The sequence below is a fragment of the Zonotrichia albicollis genome, chromosome 2 (assembly GCF_047830755.1).
Source record: "Zonotrichia albicollis isolate bZonAlb1 chromosome 2, bZonAlb1.hap1, whole genome shotgun sequence".
Classification (NCBI taxonomy): domain Eukaryota; kingdom Metazoa; phylum Chordata; class Aves; order Passeriformes; family Passerellidae; genus Zonotrichia; species Zonotrichia albicollis.
In genome coordinates, this window is record NC_133820.1 from 59,831,987 (window position 1) to 59,847,674 (window position 15,688).

Below are 15,688 nucleotides of genomic sequence, written 5' to 3' on the forward strand. Positions count from 1 at the left end.
AACACCTTTTACGCCCTGTGCTGCAGGGACCTGCACTACTTGAGTTGTGTTAAGAGAGAAAAATTTGCTTTCTTCTCTGTTCTTTCTCAGTCTGCAGTCCAGACCTTACAGTGCTCGGAAACAAGACACTCCCCTACTTCTGAGTTTAGGGAAAAAAATTACATCTAGGTGCCAATTTTGCTTTTACTTCAAAGTCCTTATTTGCCATGTTTTTTAGCACGTGTTAATAAATCATGATGGGCTGGAGATATACACTGTCAGTCCCCTGCTCAGGTGATGGCCCATGGGATAGATAGCATGGCTAAGAGTCAGACTTTATCCTCATGTTTTCCTGTGTGATTCTCTTTAAAACCACCCATTTTACAAGCAGAGAGAGAAGCAGCTTGTCCCCTCCCTGTGACCTGCATGGCACCAGGTGAGCAAGGTGAGCAGGGACTGCAGAGTCATGCATAATTAAGATGATTTGTTTTCAATTAAAATCTCACCAAACTGGAGTGCATGAATTAGGGCAAGTTCTTTCGAGCTCCAGGTATAATTTGCTCTTGGGTTAATGTAGCATAAGAAAAAATGAAGGTGAACTGGCCAAGCCTTGGGCACAACCAGGTCAACATGTGCAGGTAAAGAGCAAAGATCGATCATCTTCTTTTGTTTTCTTCTTCTTCCAACCTGCAGATGAGCTTCTCAGCCCAGGCTCTTTCCATGGTTCAGTGAGGAGAAATGGCCATTTTTGGCATGTGGTTTGTCAGGTCAGTGTGGATATTTGTCCTGGGAGAGGATGAATCAGCATCCACCTGTGTGCCTGTGAAAACACCTTTGGGTGAACAGCTCGGATGTGCATATCCCATGGGACTGAAGGAAACCTACCCACTGTGCACCAGACCTGTCTGGTACAGACAATCTCTGGAACTGCCTGAACTCCTAGGTTTGTTTAAATTTCATGGTAAGCTCTGTTCAGTTCTCATCTTCCTTTGGCAACTATGCAAAAAAAAAAAAAAAGTTTGGTTTGGGGTTTTTTACTGGTTTTTTATTATTATTGTTTTTTAAATTATCTTCATTCTCTCATAAATGCTTGGTGAAGCTTTGGGTTCAGATATTGCAAAGCCTCATGCAACAATCTCCTTAATTGTACTCTTAACTTATGATGCTTTATTTTTCCAGATATCTTATTTTTGACACTGCAAATGCCTAAACATCTTTTTTAGCAAGAGAAAAAATACTTTTGACATTTAGGGGTTTTTATCCCCCCACCAATCCATTCTGTTTATGCTCTGAGTTTAATCCTCTAAGTAAATGAAACAAACCACATTATTTTATTTGTGGTTTATTGCATCTGGTTCTTGCATTTTTGGGATCGAAAATACTTGCTTCTGAATTATAGTGCAATTCAAAGAAGAAAAGAAACACAGGAGCAATACACCCTGCATTTCCTGATTGCCCTGGCATTTCAGCTACCTACCCCTGTGGATGTTGAACTCCCCTTTGCTAACCCCCATTTGCACATTTAATAAAACACTTAGGATTGCTCCAAAGAAGGCTGAGCAGAATTTGGTATGCAGAGAGCTTTCCAAGCATAATAATCCAATCTCATTCACATCTGTGTTTTCCAATGGAGAGACCTTTTGTGCCCTACATGATGCTGCTTGCCATAAGTGCTATTTCTTCTGGACATTTTTGCTCCTGATTTAAGGTCATCCTTATATTACTTGTTGAGCTTTAGTCCAATTCTCCCCTTTGAAAAAGAAATACAGCAGAGCATCCGAGGCAACTTTTAAGAGAGCTTTTGCTACATCTAGTGGCAGAGCCTTTGAAGTGCTTGAAAAAAAGGCAGCTTAGGAAAAAAAAGCCAATCTCCATTTAGAACCCTTATTAATTTGTTCATCACAGAATATTCTGGGTTGGAAGGGACCCACAAGGATCATCGAGTCCAACTGTTAAGTGAATGGCCCATTGTAATGGAACCTGGTGTGCTTTCATATTGTGTTCTGTTTACCTTTGTCTTTTCTAGCAAAGCTCTTCTATTACTGCCTGGCATGGCTTTTCTCAGTTCTGGCTGCTGTCTGAGACTGAGCTGGTCTGCACTTTGCTGTGGTTTTGATTCAGACTGAATTATTATGGGATAAAAAAGATAGATTGGTGTGTATGTGTGTGTGTGTGTGTGTGTGTGTGTGATCCCAGATCCCTGCAGCTGTCATACTCCCCAGTGCAGTGCTCTTATCACCCAGGAGCACTGTGAGTTAACTCCAGGGAAGGAAGTTTTTCACCAGGGGGAATGGGGGAAGAACAGAAACATGACTGCCTGCTTGCATCAAGGATGCTCAGACATAAATACCTGGATTGCTGTTTTAATCCTTTGTGTAAGGTGAGGAACACACACAAGGGGACTGAGAACCACCTGGGATTCGCTGGAGAAATGAAAATATAGAGTGAAACCCCACAAGGCTGGGGTGTGGATAGGTCCTTGCCAAATGCTTGCAGAAGAGGAGTTCCTGCAGCAGTAACAGCAGCTATTCTTGCCAACTCCAGAGTAGTCTATTTTCTGAGGGACTAACTTACTTTGCATAATTCCAGTGGGAACTGGATGGATCCTAGGCAGAACAAGACATCCTCCTGGTTGCAAACCAGCTGGGAGCAGGTTAGATTGCTACTGCCCAAGTAGCAATAACTACAAACAAGGAGGTTGGGATCATGATGGTGATATTGACCAATTAATGCAAACCAGAGCTGATTGCAAACATACTAAAAAAATCAGCACTGATGTTTTAAAAGTAGCTGATCCAGGTGTAAAAATCTGGATGAAAGTCACACGTTTTGAAGAGAAATGGTTGTGTAAAAAACTTATTATCAAACCTTATCAACCTGCTTTATCCAGACAAGGAGGGGTGCCTTACACTGGGAACTGGGTCGTTCTGGTGGGAAAGAGAGCAGGACCTGCTTACCCAGCTTTATTCCAGAACCATGGCAGGACAGGGTGGCTGGCAGCCTGGCTGCTTTTGCTCTGGTATGTAGTTTGCTTCTCCTGCCTGGAACTTAATTTGTGTGGCCTCATTAAGGTTCCTTTGCAGCATCCTCCTTTGGCTTTGCATGCTGCAGGACCTCACCCTCCTCAGGGGAATAGCCAGGTGTGGTGGTTTGACCAGGAAGGAGTGGGAATTCTGGGAAGCTGTGGTCAAACCAATGAAGGTTTTGGGTTTGAGACTGGCACCTGGTGTAGCCAGTGGGGTTTGGACACACTTCTGAGAATACACAGGGGTTAAAAGCAGGGCACTGCCCTTGGCACGCTCTCTTTTAAGACGTCGCTTCGAAGAGGTCAGATCTCTTCCCCCGTCCAGCCTCTACTGCTGGGTGGGGGGAGGGCCAGCTATGCGGTAGGCCCGGGGCCTGGACAGAGATGGGGGTGAGAAAGCCTTCAAAGATGGAAGGGTGGAGGAGCCCCAATAGACATCGGGCAGCCATTCCCCCCCCCCGCAGGAGGGAGAGAGAGGGAGAGTCAGCGGTGATAGCAGCCGGCCCAGGAGGAGAAAGGGGAGGAAAGGGTGCAGCCCGGCCGGCCGCAGCAGCAGCACGTGTGGGAGTATCATCTCGTCTCAAGACAGACAAAGACTGAAAACTTTTAACTTTTTCTTTCATGATTGGGGCCTTGCAAAAATGCTAATCTTCTTCGAAGCTGAATAAGAAGGGAGATAAGAGATGAGATGAGACAAAGACCTGGCCCGAAGAACGTGGAGATGATTAGATGGGGAGAGATGATTTAGAGTGGCTTTTTGGCTGGACTTTTCTTGTGGCCATAAACTCAGTTGTTCCTGTGACACAGACTGCATTTAGGGGGAGGCAGTGCCTCAAAACCAGGAGAGTTCATTCGTGAAGACCCCCCGGCCCCAGGGGGTTGGAAAAATATGGGGGGGACAGATGTCCCAAAGCAGACACTGTGCCTTTTTAGAGTGAGACAAGGCATCCTTGAAAGACAACCCTAAAAGCAGCTCTAGCCATGTCTCAGTGGTGAGAGCACTGAGCATGGAAAGAAGATGTCACAAGCAGCAAAAGGACTTTTTCCGGGCGGTGCCGAAGTGACAAGGAAGCACACGAGGTTTCAGTGTGTTTCCAAGAGAAGCCTATAGAACAAGAAAGACTCCTTTCCTCTTCATGAACTGCAGTTTGAGTATACTAAAGTGTCGTGCCGGGCTGAGCAGTTAGTGTTTTGGAAGAATGTATCGGATTGAGAAAGTCAGGTAGTGAGGAGGGGAAAAAGTAGTTTTTGTAAGGTTTTCAATTTTTTTTTTCTTCTCCTTATAGTCTTTCCCTATTTTCCTGTAGTTTAAGTAATAAAGTGTTCTTTATGTTTAAGTTAGAGCCTGTTTTGCTTATTCCTGGTCACATCTCACAGCAGACACCAGAGTGAAGGCATTTTCATGAGGAGCACTGGCTCTGTGCCAGGCTCAAACCCTGACACCAGGGGAGACATATAGACTTGGAGCAAATTAGGGAGGGTGAGATACTCATGAAAATAAGGATAAGGCAGCATCAAACATGGAGTTGGAGTGTGCAGACAGGTTTCCCGAGGTGTCTTGGTGGTGGGTGATCCCCATGTGTGACAAAGCAGTGATTTCTTGGTGCTGTAAAGAGGCTCCTTTCATAGTTACAGAAAGAAACTGGCACTTTTAGAGCACAGCATCCAGCGGAAGGGCAAAAAAAGGGCATCCCCTCTGAAGGAAGTTCAGAGTGGCAACTCAGCCCCTGTCAGAGGCTGAAGACCAGCAAGACAACTTTCACCCCAACTGCATTGCAGTAAGGGGAGCTCCCATTCTGCCAGCAGCAGCCAGCTGCACAAGCAAAATTACCTCATGGGCTAATTTTGGACACATAGGGGTGAACCTGCTGGCTACAGAGGTTGCAATATCAGTCTGAAAGGTGTACGCACAATGAGGGAGGAAAAAATCTAAGACCTTTTAGTTTTGACTAAAATATTGAAAGTAAGAACTTCTACAGGAGCATATGCAAGAAATTTAGAAGATGCTCAAGGAAAATGAGTTGTGCATTATCACAGAATCACAGAATCAGAATGCTTTGAGTTGAAAGGGACCTTAATGTCCTCTAGTTCCAGCTCTTCTGCCATGGGCAGGAACACCTTTCATCTGAAGGTTCATTAACATCACAGCATGAGCTGGGGAATAGTACAGATGGGGAGGTATTTCCATCTCAAGGTGTTACTTGCTCTCATGAAATAACAGGAAAATGAAGAACTATTTCAATTTCAACAGTTTATTATTGAACTTGTTTCAGTTCAAAAAAATCCTTGATGGAAGGAATATCCATCTCTGTTATTTACCACTGTTGTGAAACCACAGGAGCAAGAAAAGATCTGTAGCTTTCTTGAGCTACAGGTGATGATTTGAGAAGATAAGGTTTCTAGTATCAGGAATTGTTTGTATGTGGCAAGCTTGATCTGTTTCCATAATATATGGTGGGAATCACTCCATCACTCTTGGAGCTGTTCAATCAGCCTCACGCTGGGCAGCCTCTCTGATGCCTGGAGCTCAGTCCAATGCAGAGAGATTGGCCAGAGATACCATGCTGTCAGAGCACTCTGAGCAGCTTTACAATTTTATTTTTTTAAAAAGCAGACAGGAAAGAGTTCAATAGCTCTCACAAGCAAAAAGGAAAACAAACAAAACAGGGAATTAAAAAACATGAGGATTTTTTCCCCTCTATTTTGAGTTAGCCTCTTTCAAGTACATGAAAATTAGCAGAAGCTGCATTTTTTAATGATAGTTTGTGTTTCATTTCTATACATGAAAGACAAGGAGCAGACAGGTCTCCTCTGGAAACAAGACCTACTTTGACTTGTCAAATACCAATCTCTATTTTAAAAATGTCACTCTATTTCCTGCGTCTGCCCTGGGCTATGGCAGATGGCCGCAGGTGAAAAAAAGATAACTAATTTCTCAAGCCTCCTGAAAAGTGCAGGAGACTGAACACATCTGGCTTAAAAAGGGTTCCCAGCTCCTTCCCTGAGCAGCAGCAGCAGTTTCCCCACTGCCTTGCAATTCCTGCTCTGTGCACAGCTGCTGCCCAGGCAGGAGCTCCAGGGGAGCAGCAGGCAGTGCTTCTCTCCTCCACGGGCTCCAAACCTCAAAACAAGCCTGGGCAAGGAGGCTGTAAAAGCACAGCTGGCTGAGCAGGAAGAAAGGAGGCATTTCATGGCAAAGATAAACCATTTTGTTCACTCCTTCCTAAGCTCAGAAGCTGCAAATTCTTGACTGGCTGGGCACTAGGACTTTTCTGTGCTAGACAAAGGGTTCACCAGGTATGCAGGGGGTAATTTGGAAAACACTTGTTTTTTCTTAAAACTTTGTTCACTTGCTTCAGTGGCCATTTGAATGTGATAAAAAACTTTATCAGGCATAATCATAGGAAAAATAAAGATAATAGCAGCTTGTGGGGTGGCAAGAGGTGAAGTTATTCAGATTTATTTCCTAAAAGTTAGGAAGCTACAAATAGAAAATAAGAGAACACAAGGTTATGTACTTGGATACAGAGTGCATGTACTTTTCAGCTACTCTGAGTCCTGTAAAAAGCCAAACATTGCTTTTTTAAGATGCGATAGTGGGACAATATTCATCCATTGCATCTCTTCAGTGATTTTCTACTGGAAGCAAGTTCATCTATTATTTAAGACATAATATAGAATATGAAGATGATCCACTTTAAGATCAAAATATACACTTGGATAATTCTTAAATTCCTTTTGGCCTTTAAAATGCCTTAAAACCCTGAAACACAACAGGACCATATCAGACCCAGTCCTTCATACAGAGGATCACTTTTGGTCCAGATGTGCCATCCTAGGGGCAGACTGATGTCTTTTCATCAGTCTGGCTTCTGGCATTCCTAACTTCTGGGCACTTGAACATTTCGATCTTAGCTGTCCTTCTGCCAGAAATGTTCTTACACATAAAATACCATAATTTTTATGAATGTGGTGATTCCCTAAAGGTATCTATAGGACTTACCACCATGTTGGCACACAAGAGACCACAGGAACTGACTCGGCAGAAGTCCAGGGGGAGGTTGGCTCATGTTCAAGCTAAAGACAAGCATTTTCCTGTCCCTTAACACATGCAGTCACACGTGTTCTTCATGTGCTCTAGGCAATAAAACAAGACAAAGTAACCTGAAGTTACATGAGGGGAGGTTTAGATTGAGTATTAGAAAAGATTTCTGCCCTGAAAGAGTCGTCAAGTATTGGAACAGGCTGTCCAGGAAAGTTATGAAAGTCACCATCCTTGCAGGTATTTAAAAGCTGTGTAGCTATGGCACTTTAGGTCATGGTTTCGTGGTGGACTTGGCAGTGCTGGGTTATTGGTTGGACTCAATGATCTTAGAGGTCTTTTCCAGCCTAAATGTCTCCCTGCTTCTATGACTCATGCCCACAAGGCAGACCATCACCTCATGTCCCAGGCAGCTGGCATTTTGCCTATGAGTTTGTATGTAGCACTGGAGACACGTGGCCTGGTCCAGCCATCCTTTGGGCAGTGTCATCATCTGGAGACTCTGTTCTTGAGGCGGACTGTGAATGAAGATGAATGCTGCAAGGAAATCAGAAGAAACTGGTCTCCCTGGGGAACAGGCTAAGAAAGAAATTTGCATAACTTATGTGGTTTATCTGTCTTTTTCAATATGAAGGGGTTTTTTTTTAAATTATGCCTGCTGATGTTTTTGCCTTATTAACAATGTTACTTAACTCAGAGCTCAGGTTATTATTAGTGATTTGTATTCTGGAGTTGGCAGCTTTCTTGACTGTTATTATTAGTATTTTAATTTCAAAATCCTTTGAGATAATCTGAGATGCAGGGAAAGGCATCTGGAATTTTCTTATATCCCTTGAGGAAGGTTCTGGATTGCTCATTTATGTTTTAACTGCTATTTTAGAGCTGTATATTTCTAGATGTCTTCTTACAGGCCTATTCCCATGTCATGAAGTCATTTTTATAGACAATCCAGACACAGTGATCCAGCACAAACCAGGTCTGCTCAAGTACTCAGTACTGTGATTAAGAGATGGAGAAATAGCACAGGCATTTATCCATATGCAAAGCCTTAATATCTAAACAGGCTTTTCCAGGAGCAGTGACACTAAGAAGGGCTGGTTTCCCTGGAGGAAGCTCCTTCACAGTCAATTCAGCGGAGTGACTCCTAGAGGAATGATGTGAGTTTCCACCAAGCTCTTCCTACATGTACCTGATTGCATGTCTGGGAACACAAGGAATTTGTGTGCATGAAGAAATGTCTTACAGCATTAGTGCTTGGATCATAAAATGGGCCAGATGATGGGATAAAGATCTGACATACCAGTTTGTTACTAATTATTTCTCAAGGTATCATTTTCAATCACCACCAAAGGTTTTCAGATGGTATTTCAGGTATTTTAGATCCATCTATTCACAGGAATTTTATCTGTGCATTGAGCCTCCGTTTTTTCATACAACTACTGATTTTTTTCCCTCTGAGGCAGACTCTCTTCCTTCCCAGCTGTCTTTCTGACAGTGAAGCAAATACCAAAAGAAATCCTGATTTTTTTTGTCAATGTCCAGACCACTGAAAACAAGTCAAGCCCTTTCTATGACTTAATTTAATTTCTCAATTTAATTAATTTTCACCCTTGCTCCTTAGATGATCTGTGTTGGTTCTGCTGGCTGCAAAGAATCAGTGAGAAGGGAAGCCATGTGGCAGCCCCAGTGTACTTCAGTGAAACTGTGAAATGGCTTCAGGACTGAAATAGCAGCAGCTGTTTCAGATCAGGAGCTTTATAGCTGGTTGGTTTTCCAGTCTATGACTTTTCAGAGCTGATGGAACAACTAAACCCCAACTCTGCAACATCTTTATCCATCAGCAAAATGTCCAGACTGTGATCATGTAGAAACACTTCTTAGGTGCTAGAAACACTGTCAGGAGAAATATATGTCTGAAAGGTGTGTTTGGCATCAATGAACTGAGCTTGATTGTTTTGATATCCAAAACCAAAGCATTTGTCCAGAAAGGTGATAGTACCTTCATTTGTCAGCTAGATATAAAAGCCCAAAGATGTGCCATTTTGTATATATGGATAATTATGAATGGTGGGGATGCTGAACAGGATTATTACTTTTTGAATGACAAAGTGGAAGGTTAAATTACTGGAGTTTCTAAATAAGAAGGCAAAAGGATTTATGACACAATGTATCTTTTGTAAAATAATAGCAAATGCTAGAAAAAATTAAAGCTTAATATATCAACCACAGTCATTGAGAATGCCTGGAAATGAGTATAAAATGGGCAGGGAACAGGACCTAAAAGATGTGATGAGGTCCAAGAGCAATTTGTTGAACCTGTCCCCCAGGTGATGTTCCTGGGTGCTCTGCCAGCTGCTTCCTGCCAGGCACCTGCAAGATGACAGAACTGTTCAATCCAGAGGGATCCATCCCTTGGTCCTTGAGTAGCTGCCCCTTCAGGGAGATCAGCATGAGAGGAGATGCAGGTGTCTGAGGGTACATGGCCTCTTCCAGGGCCTCCAAGGCAGAGGTTTGGGACTGGCAGACACAGGACAGGACTTACAGACACCTCTGCTCTTGGGGAATGGTGGCTGCAGGGCTGGTGGGTCTCCACATACCAGCTGAGCCCTGGAGACACCTCAGAGTGTCATAGGAGCTCAGAGAACAGGTCAGCTGGAGATGCTTGCCTACATGCTGAACCTACATGCTGACTCCCTGTGCTGGGCTTGGCTGAAAAACAGATAATTCCCTCCACAGCAGCCCAGACAGTGCTGAGTTTTGGATTTGTGACTAGGACAGTGCTGATAACACACCAGTGTTTTGGATGTTGCTGAGCAGCACTTGTGCAACATTGCATTTTTATTTTTCCCACTCTGCCCCACCAGCAAGTAGGCTGGAGGTTGGCAAGAAGCTGGGAAGGAGCACAGCTGGAACAGCTGAGCCAGGATGGCCAAAGGGTTATTCCCTGCCTTACAGCAACACGTGCTGCAGAAACAGCTCAGGGGAAGGAGGACAAAGAGGTGACATTGGTGGTTATGGCATGTGTCTCCTCAACTAACCTTTGCATGTGATGAAGCCCTGGTTTCCAGGAGGTGGAAAAACATCAGTTGCTGAAGGGATAAAGTGAACAAATTCCTCTTTTTGCTTTGCTTGAGTGTGCAGTTTTTGCTTAACCTACCGAACTGCCTTTATCTGGGCGTCTTGCTCCCATCTTCTTCCCGTCCTGCAGCAGAGGGGAGGCCCAGCAGATGTGTAGGTGTTCGGCTGCTGGTTAAGGTCGACTCACCATAACCCCACTCCCTGGTCTTGGAGACAATTTCAGTGAGGATGGTTGGGAACTGAGTCTCTTAAAAGCAAAATTTGGGCAATAGGTAATTGCCGCTTTATTTCACCAGAACTAGCAACCTTTTCTTGGAAGTTGTCCTCAAGGGAAACACAGATGATGCTGAAGTTGAACTGCTACATGATTCTGTTGTTCTTTTTTCTTCTTTTCTTTACAGTTGCATTTTCAGAATAAAAGATAACTGACCACCAGAACTCTCCTTGTCTTCTAAGAAGGCCATTCCCAGCTGCTCCAGTGCTGTAAGACACGGGGCACTGTTGAAGGCACCTGAGGTCCACGTGCTGCAGCATGGTCTGGAGACAAGATTTGTACACACCACACCATTACTTCATTTCTGAATCATCATACCAGCAATGTGTGAATCTGTTTGGTACAAGGACTATCTGCATGTTGTGCTCATACCTAATGTTCAGCTCAAGAAAGGTGCTGAATAATCTGTGTATTCAAAGAAAATGCCACAAGAAGTAAGCAATCACAGCAAGAAAACCCAAACAGTTATTGCCTTAGGCACTGTGGAATAGGTTAGATAGAAAACAAAAGAAGGTGGTCTGACATCCAAACAGGTATTTAAATTCTGTTCAGTGAATGATACCCCGGAGTGCCTATTTCTTGTCTTTAGTTATAAAGGTGTCAGACAAGTCCCTGAAAAACAAACACCATGTTGCAATCTCCTACATTCAGATGAGATGTCTGACCACTGATATGAAGAGTATCGCTCAAGGGGGTCCAGGAAGGTTATCAGCATCTGGAAGACTTTCTTCTCAATCTGTGTTCACTTTATGTTTGGTCACATCTTCTGAGCAGCTAGGTGTCCTCCTGAGCTCAATGGTCTGGAAGAGAATGGGCTGTTCCAGTCATTTTAACACATTGAATTACAAACTTTGCTGTCAGAGGAAACATGGAAACCTAGAAGGGTACAGAAGAGAAAGAGCTCATCTAAAGTTACAGAAAAGAGGCAATTTAAAGTGGAAGCAAAAGGGGAGAAGGTGGAAAATGATAAAAGAAAAAAACCCTTAAATGAAATGAGGAGGCAAAAAAGATGGTTAGAAAGTTTAATTAATTCAGATTCAAAAGTGAAGAAGAAATGAAAAATGAAACAAAGAGAAGAACTAGCACTTGAGAGAGAGAGAGAGAGAGAAGAAAGATTCTGGGGAGAAAGAAGCTCAGTAAATTAACCAATATATGCTGCAGAGAAATCCTTTCAACAGGCTCAGAGAATATGTCTCCATTAAAGTTTCATAGTGAAGGCTCAGAGGGATTTTCAATATTTAAAAAGTGTTTTTGAAGGTAGCCAAGGGGAGATGCACTGGTAACTCTTGAAATGCTAATGCATTAAATTTCATTGTGTCTTCAAATAGCATGGGACAGTGTCTATCTCTTGGTTACTTTGAAAGAGCACTCATGCCTTGCTGTGCTCCCACCTCTCATTAAAATGTCCCTGTTTGGGGTGTTTTGCATTCTCTGCCTTTCTCTTTGGTGATTGCAGCTGAAGATGAGATGGGTGCCAGGGGAGTTGAAGGCAGAATCTGGGAATTGTGGGGATGCAAAGAGGCAGCAGTGGAAGCACAAGGTCAAGACAAAGGGTTTCACCATGAGGCCCCTGACTCAAAGAAGGAACACTGGTTTGGTTTGGGCAGATAGGATGGATAGGTGCCATCCTGGGGACTGGGAGGTGGCAGCTTCCACTGCCCTGGCAAGGGACATGAAGTCCCCAGGCAGGGGCGGCTTGTCCTTCCTTGAACTCCCGTCTGACGAAGGGGAGTGAAAGCCCAAAGGGAAAATAACTCATGGATACAGAAGCCCAGCGGGTGGCAGCACCAAACCGCGGCCAGGCGCAGCTCCCGGCAGCGCTGGATGCTGCAGGAGGCGATCCCTTCCCTGCCCCGGGCTTCCCTGGATAGTGCTTGCACTCCCTTCGTGCCACCCTCAACAGCAGTGACTAAACAGCCGACTAGAAATAACCCTGCATGTGTCTGAACAGCGCATCTCCCTCCTGCTGCCTCACATCGGGGACTGCTGCTTTGCAAAGCATTCGGTACCAGCAGCAGGCTCCAGAAGTTTGTTTGTTTGTTTTTTAAAATGTATTATTGACTTGCATGAATTATACCCCCTTTTTTTTTTTTTTTTTTTTTTATGAAAGAATTCAGTCCAAGGTCAAGACAGACGTGTTCAGACACCCATTTGCACACTGAGTGTGCAGCACATGAGAGATCACCAGAGATCTTGTCAGTGCAGCCTGCTGTGCTCAGATATTCCTGGGAAGAGCCAGGCAGCCCTGGGGTTGGCAGCACTGCTCCCCTGAGCACAGCACTGCCTCTAAGGGGAGCCTAGAGACTTACAGCAGAGAGGCAGGCTGAAAAATCTGGGGAGTTTCACTGAAAATTGAACTGCTCCTCCATGTATCTCCTTTGGGACAAAGTTATCTCATTCTCTCACATCCTGGCAAGGCAAGGATGTAACAAAGGACATTCCCACCAAGCTGGCATCAAACCAGAGGTGGGCATTACTCAGCTGCTTTCTCAATAAATTTAGGAAATAAATGGCAATTTGGATTCAGTGCCAAACTCCACCTGTCTCCTGCTCTAGCAGACATTGTTAGTGGTGGATGAAGGGGAAAGACTAAGGACAGACAAATGTCTGCAGTACTTTCTCAGAAAATATGATCCAGTGCTTGGATTTTGAAAATGAAAAATTTTGAAATGAAAAAAAAAATCAGACAAAACTTGAACTAAGACAACAAAGTACACTGAATGTATTTCAAACCTTTTTTTATCATAAGCCTTCTGCTGAATCAGAGTGATCAAACCTGAAACCTGTTCTCCTCTGCACGACTTTTTTGATGTGCAATTCTTTCCTTTTGATACATGTGAAAGCAGTTTTGGGGTATTTTAGGTCCCTTCCCCTACCAAAGAAGCAAGCAGTGACAGTCATTCTTCCAAACCAAGTGACACATAGGAAGGTTCTGCTGAGAGAGGATTGTCTTCCTCTGTGTTTCCTAATCCATGTGTGGATGCCAGGGATACAGACACAGAATGAAATGATCCAAGAAACTGGTCGTTATGGGGAAAGGACAGACTGCCATGCTCTCTTCCAGCTCCTCTTCTTATCCAAGGCTGAATCTACCCTCTGCTGTCCCCATGGGGATGTGGCACGTTTGGCTCATAGATGGCAAAAGCAACAGGGCATTTGGGCTCTCTCCTGAAAAGCTCAGCAGAGACACAATGAAACCTCAGCCAAAGTCTGAGAGCTTCAGTTCCCAAATAATTAATGATCCTTCAAAGCAGAAGCCAAGAAAGGACAACACAAAATTATTTGTTGTCTGCCCCAATAGCAGGGCAGGGCTATCTTTTCTCTCTGATAAGCTGAATGATTTTGACCCACATTTCAACCTCTGGTTTGAATTTAGAGATAAGTATTGTCATATCAGCCTTGTGCCAAGGTTCAGAAGCGCCTTGTGGCAGCAAGCTGGAAGTGTTTCACAGGGCTGCATGGGCCAGAGGAGGCTGCAGGGTCTGGGCAGCATGGTCAGACAGATACTCCCCTCCTTTCCATGTTTGGAGGGTCCCCACATCAGGGGACAGTACAAATTCTAATGAAGCTGCATTGCCAGTGGCAGGAATAGAGCTAATTCCAGGTACTCTGGAGTTTACAGCTCAAGAGTGGATTTAATTATCACTTTACTGGCTTTAAGTGAGCTATAAGACTAATCTAAATTTAACAGGGTCGGCAGTTGCTTTACAAGCTTCCTCAACAGGCAAGTGTCAAATTAGGGCTATACCAATAGATAAAGGGAGAAAACTAAAGCCATTGATGGCCATAGATTTCCCAGCTGATATCTTTATACTCTGCTATAAAAACCTATCGCCCTTCATTTAAAGAAAGTGAAAATTGTTGACATCTCTTTCAAATGCTAAGCGTTAGGAAGCAACTTGAACTAAATATAATTAGAACCAAATCATGTGCATCTTTTATTGAGGAGCAACAACACACAGTATCTTCTGCTATTTCTGTTTCCAGATAATCTGTGCCATTAGTTTGGGATCAAATGTTGGAGCCCCTCCAGCTGCTGCACCACTGTGACACTGAGCATTGGCAGTGCCATTTGGCAGACCCAGGGATGCATCTGGGAGCTTGTTTAATAGCAGGCTTTGAAAAACACTATGTTTTGCTTGGGCACACATGCTCCACCTGGAGCTAGGACAGCCCAGGCCTTGCTCTTGGGTGCAGCAGAGCCGCCCGGCTGTGGCGGCAGAACTTTGTGTGCCATAAAGGAGTGAACTTTGGCAAAACTCTGCCCTTGGACTCTTAAGCACCTGCACCTGCTGACCTGCCTAAGAGTTTTCCAGGTCATGGTGCCCTGGAACAAGCCAGGCATGGTGCCCTGCTAGAGGGTTTCTCCAGACTTTGGGGGACAGCTCTGACCAGTGAGAGGCCACTCACAGCTTGGAAAAACCCCTCTCCTGCCCTGCTGACCTGCCCCCACATGATGGCCCTTCCCATCCTGCCCTAGGGAACAGGAGTTGGGGTCTCTCTGTGTGACCAAATCCCTGGCAGGCAGCAGAAGTAGTGAGCTGCCCACACCAGACCTGGGACTTGTGCACAGTCATCCTTCTGTTTTGCTCACACAGATTTCTCTTTTCTGATAGTTTCTCTGCTGGACAGGACTCACTCTGTGTTACCCATAGGGCCCATTAGAATCATTGAGTCCAACTCCTGGCTATATACAGGACACCCCAAGAGCATTGTCTAAATGGTTCTTGAGCTCTGTCAGGTTGGTGCTTGCGACAACTTCCCTGGGGACCCTGAGCCAATGCCCAACCACCCCCTGGGTGAAGAGCCTTTTCCTAATATCCAATCTAAACCTCCCCATACTCAACTTTGGGCAGTTTTCTTAAGTCCTGTCACTGCTCATGAGAGTGAAGAAATTGGTCCCTGCCCCTTCTCTTGCCCTCACGAGGAAGCTGCAATGAGATCTCCCCTCAGACTCCCCTTCTCAGGCTGAACACACAAAGTGACCTCAGCAGCTCCTCATGCAGCTTCCCCTCCAGACCCTCCACCACCCTCATTGCTCTCCTTTGGACACCCTCTTTTTATATTGTGCTGTCCAGAGCGGCACACAGGACTCGAGGTGAAGCTGCACCAGTTCTTTTATAGAAAGCTAGTGGCTAGCTCAACCTTAACACATATCATACCAAAAACTATCTATGATTTTATTCCCATCACTCCTTTATCCCACAGCATTGTACCCTCCTCATCACTTCCTTTTGCAGAACTTAGGGGTCACCCCTGAACCACCATAGCTGTTTATCTACAGGGCTGT